Source organism: Aulostomus chinensis, chromosome 1, assembly GCF_037954235.1.
Source record: "Aulostomus chinensis isolate RoL2024-O1b breed Wild chromosome 1, RoL_Achi_v1.0, whole genome shotgun sequence".
NCBI classification, from domain to species: domain Eukaryota; kingdom Metazoa; phylum Chordata; class Actinopteri; order Syngnathiformes; family Aulostomidae; genus Aulostomus; species Aulostomus chinensis.
In genome coordinates, this window is record NC_141320.1 from 1,487,391 (window position 1) to 1,500,508 (window position 13,118).

At 41.8% G+C, this 13,118-nt stretch overlaps 1 long non-coding RNA gene across 3 annotated transcripts; it reads right to left on the bottom strand.

The window, feature by feature from the left end:
* Nucleotides 1–1,155: 1,155 nt before the first annotated feature.
* Nucleotides 1,156–12,264, bottom strand: LOC147269954 (uncharacterized). Of its 3 annotated transcripts, none has more exons than XR_015118143.1 (4): nucleotides 5,448–12,264; nucleotides 4,364–5,023; nucleotides 3,661–3,784; nucleotides 1,156–2,131 (listed from the first exon to the last, which is right to left on the bottom strand). It is a non-coding gene; the product is annotated as an uncharacterized LOC147269954 (long non-coding RNA). The 3 variants fall into 3 exon arrangements; XR_015117667.1 differs by having other exon boundaries at nucleotides 4,364–5,403; XR_015117020.1 differs by having other exon boundaries at nucleotides 4,364–12,264.
* Nucleotides 12,265–13,118: the final 854 nt, after the last annotated feature.

The window sequence follows — 13,118 nt, forward strand, 5'->3', positions numbered from 1 at the left end:
TTCTTGAGGGGAACGTTGGGTCTTCCTCAGGCAAATGGCAGTCAGCAGTGGCTCAACATCTGAACTGAGCCCAGACCTGGTCAGCTGATCATTCACCAGCTCAGCCCCTCCCACTCATGACGAAGACCTTGAAAACCCCAACATCACCTCCTCCACCTCAGTCTGGCGTGTCTGGATGGAGGGCTGTGACGTCAGCAGCGATGACATCACTGACACAAACACACTGATCTCTGACTGGTTTGGTCTGAGTGGGATTCAGTGACATCACACGACCTGCACCAGATGAAGGGGCGGGGCATCCAGGAGCTGTGACATCACTGGTGACTCTTGTTGGGCCGCCTTCTCGGCCAAAGTGGAGGAGAACAGGACCCAAATACAGACGGGGGAGAGGAGCGTTCAACAAAAGGAGGCTTGAATGATGAAAAGACAAAGAACAACAAAGGAACTCAAAGCACCAACAGAGGAGAAAAGACAAAGTAGCAAACAAAAGCCAAACTTCCACTGGAAACTTGGAGGAGCTGGAACAGGAGGGAGAGAACATGAGGCTGAGAACCCTGGAGAATGAGAGGTGGACAAATCCACCAGCGCAGCATCAGGAGAGCAAAGAAACCAGAAGGAGCTTTGAGGAGCTGCTGACATGCAGCCAGGGAGCGTCTGCCTGAGATGGGAGGAGCTGCTCATCCACCCAGATGGAGAAGCAGCCATCTTGCTCTTCTGACGCCGACCGGCAGAAGGAACAGACGAGGTGAGGGGCCTCACGTTGTCATGGCAACATGGAAACATTCCACTCTGTCAGTGGTGCCTCCATCAGACGCACTTTGTCTTTGTGAAGATCAAAGTGAAAGGAAATAATAAAATAAAACATTGAAGGCTGCATGAACTGAGTGACACACTTGAGGATGACATCAGCGAAATGTGTGATGTCACACTGCTGAGTCGTGAGGTCACCACCAGAGAACAAATGAGTGATGAGATGCTGATTATTGACTCTCTACTTTAAATGATCTCACTCTCTTCCAGCTGGAAGAAGTTTGAGGATGAATGAAGTCAAGAACTGGAAAAATGGAGAACGTTCATGTCATTACATGTTGTTCTCCACTGGGTCACTAGGGGGCAGCACCTACCTGCAACTCCTGTGAGCCCTCAGTCTCTCCTCATTTTCAGGCTCCAACTAAAATGAAGCTTCAACTCTTCTGAATCCTCTCCACCTGTCAGATCTGTTTGAAACTTCCAGGTTTGATCAACATCCCAGTCTGAACACATCTCCAGGTCAGTAGTGACCACAGCGCCACCTACTGGCAGCAGGAAATGACAGATTTGACACTGAGATGTCCTCATGTAGCCTGTTCATGGTGTCCTGCTCAGATGTGGTCAGACCCACCCTGAGAGTTTGGGGAGAACCCTTGAAGCCTGGGACTTCAGGTCCAACGCTGAGACCACGGCGTGATGGAGAGTTCTGATGATTCATCAGCACAATCAGACTCTGATAACTCCTCCCTCCCTGGTTGATCTGAGTCAAAGTTCCCATGTCTGATCAACTTCCTGTCCTGATGACATCACTGCTGCAGGTGAACAGTTAGCATTGCTCTGTTTGATGAAGCTGCGTTCAGGGAATGAGGAAGTTTCCCTTTGTGTCACTGCTTCTCTACTAATCTGATCTCTGATCAGTTCACCAAGAAGAGTCTGGGGTCAGGGGCTTGATGAGTAGAGCTGTTTAGTCAGGAGGAGGCTGCTCTGCTTGGTTCCTGACACTGAAACAAGACCTTCATGTATTTATGATGACATCACCAATAGGAGCCTTCAGTCTGTCAGGGGGTAGAATTCAGTCAACACCAATGACATCAGAGTCAGAGTTCAGACATCAAAGTATATTGGAAAATATACTGCAGTATAATAAATATGAGATTTCCATGTATGGGAACCTCACTCTCAAACGTAAAAAGTATTCTTTGTGCTGGTCCAGGCCAAGATGGTGGTGTATGTGAGCTGAAGGAGGAGGGTGGGTTCTGTTCCTGTGTGTGGAACTCATCAGTTCCAGGATCCAGGATCCAGCTGGACTTCAGCTTTCATCAAATATCAGGAGATTTGGACTCATTTAGAAATGTGTGGTGCCACCAGAGAGTCCTGAGTCCTGTGGAAGACGACAAGCTGTTGTTGGTGAACCTGCTGAAGATAAATGTGTGTGTGTGTGTGTGTGTGTGTGTGTGTGTGTGTGTGTGTGTGTGTGTGTGTACATAGGTTCATGTCTGTGTAGGTCCATGTGTGTATCGTTCAGCATGAGTGTCTATAAACTGATCTTTTGATTGAAAGGAAGGGTGATTTTGTTGAGAATGTGATCATTCAAAGTACACAGTGAAATGCTTTAATATATAAGAGCAGCAAATAAAATGGATTTTAAAAAATTAAAAATCTCTCTCTCTCTCACACCGTTGGTCAAGGCAGACACAAAGATCATGAGAATCTGGATCTTGTGTTTGGCTTCAGTGAAACCAAACCAGATGAACCAACAAGTGTTCATTCTGGTGGTTTTTCAAACTCTCCAAAGCTGCTTTTATTTTGGCTGTTGAAACTTAGGAACGGTGAGTTCTCTCTTCTTCTTATCTTTAGTTCTGAAACCGTCTGTTGTCACGGTCCAGCAGCGATGCCTCTAGGTTGCTATGGTTACTGAGCTCAGAGAGAAATGAGCGACCGAAGACGAGTTTCCTCCAAAAGTCTCCTCAGCAGAGTCGTGTGAGGACGAGCAGCAGAAGTCTCAGCCTCCTGTCCCCTTTTAGAGCTGATCAGTCTCTCTCTGCAGGGTCCAGTCGTCCCTCCCTGCTGCTGCTGCTGGTTTTTCTTGAAGTTCATTGAAAATCCAAGCAGAAGCACAGTTGATGTGAGTGACATCATCAGAGAGAAGCTGCTAATCTGATGAAGGACCACAATCAGGATGAAGAATTGGTGATGAAGATCACAACGTCATCAGCAGAAAATCTGAATCCTAGTTCTTCTAGTTCTAGTTCTTCTCATCAAGCCTGTGTGTGTGTGTGTGTGTGAGAGTGTGTGTGTGTGTGTGTGTGTGTGAGTGTGTGTGTGTGTCAGCAGCTCCCAGCTGCAGCAGTCAGTTCAGTTTCACTTCAGTGTGACTGAGGGAGGTTTTTGTACGATGGTTTTTCACAGTGTGAACACGCCCTGACTGTTGATGCTGTGAAGACTCTGACAGTGATAAACGGCTGCATCTTCAGCCTGAACTCCACTGATGGTCAGAGTGAAGCCAGAGTTTGATCCACTGCCTGAAAAACGAGCTGGAATCCCTGATGCTCTCGAGGTGGCCCAGTAAATGAGAGGTTTAGGAGGTTCTCCTTCTCTCTGCTGGTACCAGGATAAACGGTTCCCACTATAAACATCCTGACTGGTTGAACATGGGAGGGAGACGGAGGCTCCTGGAGCAGATCTCACTGCTGCAGGCTGAGTCACGGTGACCTCTGTTGTGCGCTGAAGAGCGAATTGGTCAAAAATAATGATAATTGATAATTATGAATATAATTATCAATTTATAAATAAATTAATAATTAATATTAATATTAATTATTCGGGGCGCCACCCTGATGAGTTCAGGGAAACTAAAATACGACCAAACTTGTAACAGTTACCAGTCTCTAACAGAGTTTATCTACTAACAGTCAATATTCTGTAACATTAACGACCAAGGGACAGCTCTGATGTTGGAGGATGAGATCAAAGCACTGCTATTGCTGAGACACGTGACCACAAGTTGGTACACAGAAGACACTACGACTTCTCTCTTATCATAAAAATATATTAACACAGTGCATCCATCAATCAGCAACACGTTGGCATAACAGTTATCTAACCAAAAGACACAAGTGATAATATGTGTGTGTGTGTGTGTGTGTGTGTGTGTGTGTAAACATGTGTGTGAGGGAGTAAGGAAGGGGAGGGGGGGGAGTCTGGTTGCCTAGCAACCACGTCGCGTCACAGCGAGGCTAACAGCTAGGCTAGTTAGCTGAGGCCAGCTAGCCGCTAGTTAGCACCGTGGAGGTAGAACTTATGGAATGTTAATAACTCAGCGTAGCGCTTAGCAAGAGAGAGAGAGAGAGAGAGAGAGAGAGAGAGAGAGAAAGAGAGAGAGGACAAAGGTAAACCCAAAAACGTGTTAACACACTTGTGCAGTATTAATAACCGGTAACACCTTCTTGAGAGGTCACGGTTATTAATAACTAACATCAATAAATAATATATAATTCTATGTAATTTCTGCTAATTACAGGACTTTGTCTCATTAACAGAGCATTCACAAACATCATACAACACACTAAGCTATTTCTCTGCCCAGAAAATGCCTAGTTAAGGGAATCCTTACTTGACCCGGTGGAGCGGAAAGGGATTCAGTTTCCATGTTCCGGAGCGCGGTTTGGCTCGACTCGGAGGGCAGCAGAGCGGCGGCGGGGCAGCCTGCAGGGTCAGCTGGAGTTACTGGTGGGAAGGATGAAGAAGCTGGGATGAGCTTTCTTTCACCAGGGACCAGTTCACGTGGATTGCGTGGCTCGACGGTGGCTTCTCTGGACGCTGTGACAGGAGGGAGAGAGGTGTCCTTGTGGAGTCTCTGTCATCACTGCACTGCCCACTTGAGGTCCAAGTGGAGAACCGGAGAGGTTGAAGACCACTGGAGAGGTTGAACCTTCTGAAGACGCTGAAAACCACCAAAGAGAAGAAAACCACCGAAGAGAAAGAATCTTCTCCGCACTGAATTTTTTATGTGTGAGACAGATGATGTCACTTCCCGTGGGATGGTACTGGCTCTCAGCCAATAGCACTTTGACAGGCAACTTCCGGTCAGACTGACTCACAGGTTCTTGGAGGGTGGGGGCCGTGGCCAGAATCATCACCCCTTTTTACAACCCTTTGTTCAAGAACATGTGGCCACTTGAATTCAGGCTTTGAAAAGGGGTGTTAGGCCTCACAGGCCGAAAGCCTTTCTTCAGCTGGACTAACTGCCACATCTCTGAATTAATCTCTTGGTCTGGTTGAGTTGGGAAAAGAGTTGCTTAAAACCTCAAAATGATGCTACAGTGATGTAGTGAGAGTTGCTACGAACCTCAAAATGATGCGACAGTGATGTAGTGAGAGTTGCTACAAACCTAATAAATGATGCTACAGTGATATAGTGAGAGTTGCTACTAACCTCAAAATGATGCTACAGTGATGTAATGAGAGTTGCTACTAATCTAAGAAATGATGCTACAGTGATGTAATGAGAGTTGCTACAAACCTAAAAATGATGCAGACAGTAATGTAGTGAGAGTTGCTACTAACCTCAAAATGATGCTACAGTGATGTAATGAGAGTTGCTACTAATCTAAGAAATGATGCTACAGTGATGTAATGAGAGTTGCTACAAACCTCAAAATGATGCAGACAGTAATGTAGTGAGAGTTTCTACTAACCTCAAAATGATGGTCCACAGCAGCCCAGCCTGGAGGGAATACAGCTGGAAGTTAAGAGCAAGATATTTTAAAACTCCTTTGATAATAGCTAGTTACGACAGCAACTGTTCCCCCCTGTGCTGGAGAGGTTGTGGCATAACAGGGGACTTTTCCCACATCTTCTGGGACTGTCCTAAATTGGTAAAATTCTGGGAAGAGGTGAAACGACAAATAAGTGAGATTTTAAAAATAAATAGACCAATTGAACCACAGCAACTGACTTTGGGTACAGCATCAATAATTGATTTAGGGAAAAAACAGGTGTTTTTGCTAAGGGTTCTTCTGTTAATTGCACATAAAATGATCACAGTAAATTGGCTCAAACACCACCCACCCACCCTGGACCAGTGGTACCAAAGGCTTAAGGATGTAAACTGCATGGAACGCATAACAGCAACCCTACGACTTCAGACTGACTTATATCTTGAAAAATGGGCACCCGTTATAATGTATTTGGAGAGATGAGAATATTGTCTCTATTTAACTGGGCTGGATGGTATTTTTATTCCTTGTTTTATTTTATGTTATTTTATTTTATTTTTCTCCCTCTTACTATTGTGGACATAATTAGACCTGCAAAGAATATTGTGTATTGAGTACCTTGTCATAGGGTTTTGGAATGATGTGTGTGACTCTGTCAAGGAACCTGTTCTAATAAATGTTCCAAAAAAAAAAAAAATGATGGTCCATTGATGTAGTAAGAGTTGCTACGAACCTAAGAAATGATGCTAAAGTGATGTAATGATAGTTGCTAATAACCTAAGAAATGATGCTACAGTGATGTCGTGAGAGTTCCTACTCACCTCAAAATGATGCTAAAGTGATGTAATGAGAGTTGCAAAAAACCCAAGAAATGATGCTAAAGTGATGTAATGATAGTTGCTACTAACCTAGGAAATGATGCTACAGTGATGTGGTGAGAGTTGCTACTAATCTCAAAATGATGCTACAGTGATGTGGTGAGAGTTGCTACTAACCTCAAAATGATGCTACAGTGATGTGGTGACAGTTGCTACTAACCTCAAACTGGTGCTACAGTGATGTAGTGAGAGTTGCTACTAACCTCAAAATGATGCTGACAGTGACGTAATGACAGTTGCAACAAACCTAATAAATGATGCTACAGTGATGTAATGAGAGTTGCTACAAACCTAATAAATTATGCGAAAGTGATGTAATGAGAGTTGGTACTAACCTAAGAAATGATGCTGACAGTAATGTGGTGAGTTGCTTAAAACCTCAAAATGATGCGACAGTGATGTAGTGAGAGTTTCTACTAATCTCAAAATGAGGTGGCAGTGATGTAATGAGAGTTGATACGAATCTCAAAATGATGCTACAGTGATGTATTGACAGTTGCAAAAAACCTAATAAATGATGCTAAAGTGATGTAATGAGAGTTGCTTCTAACCTAAGAAATGATGCTACAGTGATATAGTGAGAGTTGATACGAATCTCAAAATGATGCTACACTGATGTGGTGAGAGTTGCTATGATGCTCAAAATGATGCTGACAGTAATCTAGTGAGAGTTGCTTAAAAACTAAAATTGATGCTACAGTGATGTAATGAGAGTTGCCAAAAACCTAACAAATGATGCGACAGTGATGTAATGAGAGTTGCTAAAAACCTAATAAATTATGCGAAAGTAATGTAATGAGAGTTGGTACTAACCTAAGAAATGATGCTAAAGTGATATAGGGAGAGTTGCTACAAATCTCAAAATGATGCTACCCTGATGTGGTGAGAGTTGCTATCATGCTCAAAATGATGCTGACAGTAATGTGGTGAGAGTTGCTACTCACCTAAGAAATGATGCGAAAGTGATGTCGTGAGAGTTGCAACAAACCGCAAAATGATGCTACAGTGATGTAATGAGGGTTGTTATTTACCTAAGAAATGATGCTACAGTGATGTGGTGAGAGTTGCTAGGAACCTCAAAATGATGCTACAGTGATGTAATGAGAGTTGCTACGAATCAGAAAATGATGCTAAAGTGATGTAATGAGATTTGCTACAAACCAAAGAAATGATGCTACAGTAATGTCGTGAGAGTTGCGACTATCCTCAAAATGATGCGACAATGATGTATTGAGAGTTGCTACGATCCTCAAAATGATGCAACAGTGTTGTGGTGAGAGTTGCTACTAACCTAAGAAATTGTACTGACAGTGTTGTGGTGAGAGTTGATACTAATTTCAAATTCATGCTAAAGTGGTGTAGTGAGAGTTGCTACGAACCGCAAAATGATGCTCCAGTAATGTCGTGAGAGTTGCGACTATCCTCAAAATGATGCGACAGTGATGTAATGAGAGTTGCTACAAATGTCCAAATGATGCTAAAGTGATGTAATGAGAGTGGCTACAAACCTAAGAAATGATGCTACAGTGATGTAATGAGAGTTGCTACAAATGTCAAAATGATGCTAGAGTGATGTGGTGAGAGTTGATAGTAATTTCAAATCATGCTAAAGTGATGTAATGAGAGTTGCTACTTACCTATGAAATGATGAGACAGTGATGTGGTGAGAGTTGCTACGAACCTCAAAATGATGCTACAGTGATGTAATGAGAGTTGCTACTTACCAAAGAAATGATGCTACAGTGATGTGGTGAGAGTTGCTACGAACCTCAAAATTATGCTACAGTGATGTGATGAGAGTTCCTACGAATCTCAAAATGATGCTACAGTAATGTCGCGAGAGTTACGACTATCCTCAAAATGATGCGACAGTGATGTAGTGAGAGTTGCTACGGTCCTCAAAATGAGGTGGCAATGATGTAGTGAGAGTTGATACAAATCTCAAAATGATGCTGACAGTGATGTAGTGAGAGTGGATAATAATTTTAAAATAATGCTAAAGCGGTGTAATGAGAGTTGCTACTTCCCTAAGAAATAATGCTACAGTGATGTAGTGAGGTTTGCTACGAACCGCAAAATGATGCTACAGTGATGTAATGAGGGTTGCTATTTACCTAGGAAATGATGCTAGAGTGATGTGGTGAGAGTTGCTACGAACCTCAAAATGATGCCAGACTGATGAAATGAGAGTTGCGACAAACCTAAGAAGTGATGCTACAGTAATGTGGTGAGAGTTGATACTAATTTCAAAATAATGCTAAAGTGGTGTAGTGAGAGTTGTTACGAACCGCAAAATGATGCTACAGTGATGTAATGAGAGTTGCTACAAATGTCCAAATGATGCTCAAGTGATGTAATGAGAGGTGCTACAAACCTAAGAAATGATGCTACAGGGATGTAATGAGAGTTGCTACAAATGTCCAAATGATACTAGAGTGATGTAATGAGAGTTGCGACAAACGTAAGAAATGATGCTACAGTCATGTGCTGAGAGTTGATAGTAATTTCAAAATCATGCTAAAGTGATGTAATGAGAGTTGCTACTTACCTAAGAAATGATGCTACAGTGATGTAGTGAGAGTTGCTACGAACCGCAAAATGATGCCACAGTGATGTAATGAGGGTTGCTATTTACCTAAGAAATGATGCTGCAGTGATGTGGTGAGACTTGCTACGAACCTAAGAAATGATGCTACAGTTATGTAATGACAGTTCCTACGAATCTCAAAAATTATACTTCAGTAATGTCGCGAGAGTTGCTACTATCCTCAAAATGAGGTGACAGTGATGTAGTGAGAGTTGATACTAATCTCAAAATGATGCTGACAGTGATGTGGTGAGAGTTGCTACGAACCTCAAACTGATACTTCCAGTAATGTAGTGAGAGTTGCTACAAACCTCAAAATGATGCTGCAGTGATGTCATGGGAGTTGCTACTAACCTAAGAAATGATGCTACAGTGATATAATGAGAGTTGCTACAAATGTCAAAATGATGCGACAGTGATGTAGTGAGAGTTGCTACGATCCTCAAAATGATGCTATAGTGATGTGGTGAGAGTTGCTATTACCTAAGAAATTATGCTTCCAGTAATGTAGTGAGAGTTGCTACGAACCGCAAAATGATGCGATAGTGATGTGGTGAGAGCTGCTACGATCCTCAAAATGAGGTGGCAGTGATGTAGTGACAATTGATACTAATCTCAAAATGATGCTAAAGTGATGTAATGAGAGTTGCTACAAACCTAAGAAGTGATGCTACAGTGATGTGGTGAGAGTTGCTACTAACCTAAGAAATTATACTGACAGTGTTGTGGTGAGAGTTGATAGTAATTTCAAAATCACGCTAAAGTGATGTAATGAGAGTTGCTACATACCTAAGAAATGATGCTACAGTGATGTAATGAGAGTTGCTACGAATCTCAAAATGATGCTAGAGTGATGTAATGAGATTTGCTACAAACCTAAGAAATGATGCTACAGTAATGTCGTGAGAGTTGCGACTATCCTCAAAATGATGCGACAATGATGTATTGAGAGTTGCTACGATCCTCAAAATGATGCAACAGTGATGTGGTGAGAGTTGCTACTAACCTAAGAAATTGTACTGACAGTGTTGTGGTGAGAGTTGACACTAATTTCAAATTCATGCTAAAGTGGTGTAGTGAGAGTTGCTACGAACCGCAAAATGATGCTTCAGTAATGTCGTGAGAGTTGCGACTATCCTCAAAATGATGCGACAGTGATGTCGTGAGAGTTGCTACGATCCTCAAAATGATGCCAAAGTGATGTAATGAGACTTGCTAAAAAACCTAAGAAATGATGCTACAGTGATGTGGTGAGAGTTGATAGTAATTTCAAAATCATGCAAAAGTGATGTAATGAGAGTTGCTACGAACCTCAAAATGATGCGACAGTTATGTAATGAGAGTTGCTTCTTACCTAAGAAATGATGCTACAGTGATGTGGTGAGATTTGCTACGAACCTCAAAATGATGCTACAGTGATGTAATGAGAGTTGCCACGAAACTCAAAATGATGCTACAGTAATGTCGCGAGAGTTGCGACTATCCTCAAAATTATACGACAGTGATGTAGTGAGAGTTGCTACGATCCTCACAATGATGCGACAGTGATGTGGTGAGAGCTGCTACAATCCTCAAAATGAGGTGGCAGTGATGTAGTGACAATTGATACTAATCTCAAAATGATGCTAAAGTGATGTAATGAGAGTTGCTACAAACCTAAGAAGTGATGCTACAGTGATGTGGTGAGAGTTGCTACTAACCTAAGAAATTATACTGACAGTGTTGTGGTGAGAGTTGATAGTAATTTCAAAAACATGCTAAAGTGATGTCATGAGAGTTGCTTCTAAAGGAAGAAATGATGCTACAGTGATGTAGGCAGAGTTGCTACGATCCTCAAAATTATGCTACAGTGATGTTATGACAGTTACTAATAACCTAAGAAATTATACTGACAGTGTTGTGGTGAGAGTTGATAGTAATTTCAAAATAAAGCTAAAGCGGTGTAATGACAGTTGATACTTCCCTAAGAAATGATGCTACAGTGATGTAGGTAGAGTTGGTACGATGCTCAAACTGATGCTTCCAGTAATGTAGTGAGAGTTGCTACAAACCTCAAAATGATGCTACAGTGATGTCATGGGAGTTGCTACTAACCTAAGAAATGATGCTACAGTGATGCAGTGAGAGTTGATAGTAATTTCAAAATAAAGCTGAAGCGGTGTAATGAGAGTTGATACTTCCCTAAGAAATGATGCTACAGTGATGTAGTGAGAGTTGCTACGAACCGCAAAATGATGCCACAGTGATGTAATGAGAGTTGCTATTTACCTAAGAAATGATGCTACAGTTATGTGGTGAGAGTTGCTACTAACCTAAGAAATGATGTGACAGTGATGTAGTGAGAGTTGCGACTAACCGAAGAAATGATGCGACAGTGATGTAGTGAGAGTTGCGACTAATCTCTAAATGATGGTACAGTGATGTAGTGAGAGTTGCTACGATGCTCGAAATTGATGCTTACAGTAATGTTAGAGTTGCTTAAAACCTCAAAATAATGTTACAGTAATGTCGTGAGAGTTGCGACTATCCTCAAAATGATGCGACAGTGATGTAGTGAGAGTTGCTACGATCCTCAAAATGATGCTAAAGTGATGTAATGAGAGTTGCGACAAACCTAAGAAATGATGCTACAGTGATGTGGTGAGAGTTGATACTAATTTCAAATTCATGCTAAAGTGGTGTAGTGAGAGTTGCTACGAACCGCAAAATGATGCTCCAGTAATATCGTGAGAGTTGCGACTATCCTCAAAATGATGCGACAGTGATGTAATGAGAGTTGCTACAAATGTCCAAATGATGCTAAAGTGATGTCATGAGAGTGGCTACAAACCTAAGAAATGAAGCTACAGTGATGTAATGAGAGTTGCTACAAATGTCCAAATGATGCTACAGTGATGTAGGCAGAGTTGGTACGATGCTCAAACTGATGCTTCCAGTAATGTTGTGAGAGTTGCTACTAACCTCAAAATGATGCTACAATGATGTCATGGGAGATGCTACTAACCTAAGAAATGAAGCTACAGTGATGCAGTGAGAGTTGATAGTAATTTCAAAATCATGCTTAAGTGATGTAATGACAGTTGCTACTTACCTATGAAATGATGAGACAGTGATGTGGTGAGAGTTGCTACGAACCTCAAAATGATGCTACAGTGATGTAATGAGAGTTGCTACTTACCATGTGGTGAGAGTTGCTACGAATCTCAAAATGATGCTACAGTAATGTCGTGAGAGTTGCGACTATCCTCAAAATGATGCGACAGTGATGTCGTGAGAGTTGCTACGATCCTCAAAATGATGCCAAAGTGATGTAATGAGAGTTGCTACAAATGTCCAAATGATGCTAAAGTGATGTAATGAGAGTGGCTAAAAACCTAAGAAATGATGCGACAGTGATGTAATGAGAGTTTCTACAAATGTCCAAATGATGCTCGAGTGATGTGGTGAGAGTTGATAGTAATTTCAAAATCATGCTAAAGTGATGTAATGAGAGTTGCTACTTACCTATGAAATGATGAGACAGTGATGTGGTGAGAGTTGCAACGAACCTCAAAATGATGCTACAGTGATGTAATGAGAGTTGCTACTTACCAAAGAAATGATGCGACAGTGATGTGGTGAGAGTTGCTACGAACCTCAAAATTATGCTACAGTGATGTGATGAGAGTTCCTACGAATCTCAAAATGATGCTACAGTAATGTCGCGAAAGTTACGACTATCCTCAAAATGATGCGACAGTGATGTAGTGAGAGTTGCTACGGTCCTCAAATTGAGGTGGCAATGATGTAGTGAGAGTTGATACTAATATCAAAATGATGCTGACAGTGATGTAATGAGAGTTGCTACTTCCCTAAGAAATAATGCTACAGTGATGTAGTGAGGTTTGCAACGAACCGCAAAATGATGCTACAGTGATGTAATGAGGGTTGCTATTTACCTAAGAAATGATGCTACAGTGATGTGGTGAGAGTTGCGACGAACCTCAAAATGATGCCAGAGTGATGTAATGAGATTTGCTACAAACCTAAGAAATGATGCTACAGTAATGTAATGAGAGTTGCTACGAATCTCAAAATGATGCCAGAGTGATGTAATGAGATTTGCTACAAACCTAAGAAATGATGCTACAGTGATGTAGTGAGAGTTGACAGTAATTTCACAATCACGCTAAAGTGATGAAATGA